Source organism: Arachis hypogaea, chromosome 2 (assembly GCF_003086295.3).
Source record: "Arachis hypogaea cultivar Tifrunner chromosome 2, arahy.Tifrunner.gnm2.J5K5, whole genome shotgun sequence".
NCBI lineage: Eukaryota > Viridiplantae > Streptophyta > Magnoliopsida > Fabales > Fabaceae > Arachis > Arachis hypogaea.
In genome coordinates this window covers 69,441,711-69,444,489 of record NC_092037.1, presented here as the reverse complement: position 1 = coordinate 69,444,489, position 2,779 = coordinate 69,441,711, and the positions used below count along the sequence as shown (strand labels likewise).

The 2,779-nt window shown below is 36.1% G+C and overlaps 1 long non-coding RNA gene across 1 annotated transcript; it reads right to left on the bottom strand.

Moving 5' to 3' along the window:
* Positions 1 to 609: 609 nt before the first annotated feature.
* Positions 610 to 2,443, bottom strand: LOC112747447 (uncharacterized). Its single transcript, XR_003174885.2, has 2 exons — positions 2,143 to 2,443; positions 610 to 1,143 (listed from the first exon to the last, which is right to left on the bottom strand). It is a non-coding gene; the product is annotated as an uncharacterized lncRNA (long non-coding RNA).
* Positions 2,444 to 2,779: the final 336 nt, after the last annotated feature.

The following is a 2,779-nucleotide window of genomic DNA, read 5'->3' as shown; positions in this document are numbered from 1 at the left end:
ACAAGCAAGTGAGATTTGAGCCTAATGGTGTGGTTACATCTTATAACCACTTATTTTCCTTCTTGTGTGCATTATTCTCTTTCTATGATTGTAATCTTTGATTTGTTTGATTCTTTATGTCCATTATTTTGTGTATACATGCATTTATATGATTGAGGCCATCATTTCATTAGCTCACTTATCCAAATAGCCAACCTTTTATCTTCCATTGTTAGCCAATTTGAGCCTACGATTAACCCACTTGGTTCTTTAATTTAGCACATTACAAGCCTTAAAGCGGAAAACAATGAATGTCCTTTATTTGGATCTTTGATTGGCTTAGGCTAGTGAGTGTGAGTGTCATCCAAGAGTGGGAAAACTTTGGGACATTGCTTGGGATAAAAGGGTGTTTGTGTTTTGTATTTTTCAAGGTTGCGAGAACCGGACCGGTCATCGAACCGGTCAAGTGACTGGTTCAATGGTTCAATGGTTCAACCGGGGTTGAACCGTGGTTGAACCGGTTTAATTAAATATATAATAAAATTATAAAAAAAAATCAAAACATAATTTTAAACAATGAATTTATGTGTCTTATTTATTATTTAATATTTATTATTTACAAACAATAAATTTATAGATTTGTGTAATCTTTTTAAAAATATTATTTTTACAATATATTATCCATTTTTTTGTTGGTACAAACTGATCCAAAATAAGAGAGACAATGTGTATGATTTATCAATCACTTCCTTCCGCGTCCCCATGAAGAATAATAAAAAATCATAAAGAAAACAAAATCACACACACAAAAATATCCTAAAACCCAACAACTAAAACACACCAAAAGTAATCCTCATACCAATCAACAAAACTTAAAACACATGACAAAATTTTCCATATTAAAATAACTCCTTGCATATTGTGGCTGCACCCCCTCTTTTTCCGTCAATCCTATCCATTTTGTGCTTCCCTTTGTTATATCCCTCCATTGTCCCTGTTCCTCTTAACTTTTCTTGTTTAATACTTTTTGCACCCACTCCTTCCTTAGCTTTGAGATTGAGACTCACATATCACTTTTTTCATCCCTACTACAATGATTATATCCTCATGCCTCTCTCCATTATTTGATGCCACTAAGCTCTTTCATTGATTAATGTATTGAAACTGCATTTTGAATTTCAAGTGTTGTCCATCAAAAGAATAAGAAATTTAATATAAGGAAAAAATAAGAAATATATAATATGTGTTTTCTTTAAAAACAAATAAACGCATTTCCTTGGCAATAAATATCAAAATATATAACTTTGAATACCCTTCTTTTATAATTAATGACAATAAACCAGGTCCAATTGCAGCAACACCATCCAATGCAGGTTGGAAGTAAGGTGATTGAATTGCATTGAAAGGAATACGTGCATCAACAATCCACTTGGCAAGTCCCAACTTTATTCACTTTATTCAACCAAGAACAGAATTTAATCAACCAAGAACACAGAACTTAATCAATTTATTCAACATACAACAGCCTTAATAATTTGAAGCACAGAACAAAAAACTTCCAAAGTTTTCCAATGTATGCACAGAACAAACTTGCACATTTGGAAGTTGGATACTCATATACACAAAGAATATGAACCTAAATCTTTGCTAGGCAGATTTAACATAATTATTTTAGAGTAAAAGTAACTATTGAAATTGGAACATCTAAATGGGAAAACTATACAATGGTCAATGTTTATATGAAAGAAATTATGCACTAAAACTTGTTTAGGTTAAATGCTAACGGACTAATTGAAGCACAGAACTTAATCAATTTATTCAACATACAACGGCCTTAATAATTTGAAGCACAGAACAAAAAAAACCAACAAAATTTAATAACAGAGCAGAGTTCATTATTAACAGAGCATAGTTCATTATCCACCCTAACAACCGAAATTAACAATCAAAAATTAACAGAACAGAAATCATTATCAACCAAGAAGTCAAGAACACAGAACTTAATCAAATTATCCAACATACAACAGCCTTAATAATTTGAAGCACAGAACAAAAAAAATAAAATTTAATAACAGAGCTTAACAACCGAGCAGGAAGCACAACCCTAAACCCTAACATCAGAAGCCTTAAACTGGTTCAACCCAGAGGCCAGAACGAACTAACCTCGAAGGAGAGAAGACGACCAGCGACGGTAAGCGAGCACGAAGCAGAGAAGACGACCAGTGATGGACGAGCGACGGTGAGCGACCCTGGAAGCAGAGAAGACGACGAGCGACGGTGACCCACGACCCGCGACTCCAGCCTCGACGCAGACAAGACGACCACCTCCGCCGTCTGCAGCTCCGATTAGGGTGGCTGTCTTCGAAACAAAGGTGAAGGGATTTTGGCTTTAGGTTAGTTTTGGAGATTTGGGGGAAAATGGGAAATGTCGAAGGGAAGGGGGAAGCAGCTTCAGATATTGGCTGTTTTAATTTTTTTTTTTTTAAAGTTAATACGACGCCGTTTTCAGGGCTGGGAGAGAACCGGCGTTGACAAAAACCGGGCCGGTTCACCCGGTTCGCCGGTTAACCACCGGTTCGGCCGGTTTTTCCACTGGTCTTTTGCAGCGCGGTTTTTCATGTGGACCGGACCGGCTAGGGGACCGGTTTTCGGTTAACCCGGTTGAACCGGCCGATCCGGTCCGGTTCTCAGAACATTGGTATTTTTATATTGGGAAATTGGGTACATACTCATGTATTGATTAAATGTATAGACCTTATGCATAGATGTTCTTGCATATAGTTTGGAAAAAAAATGAAAA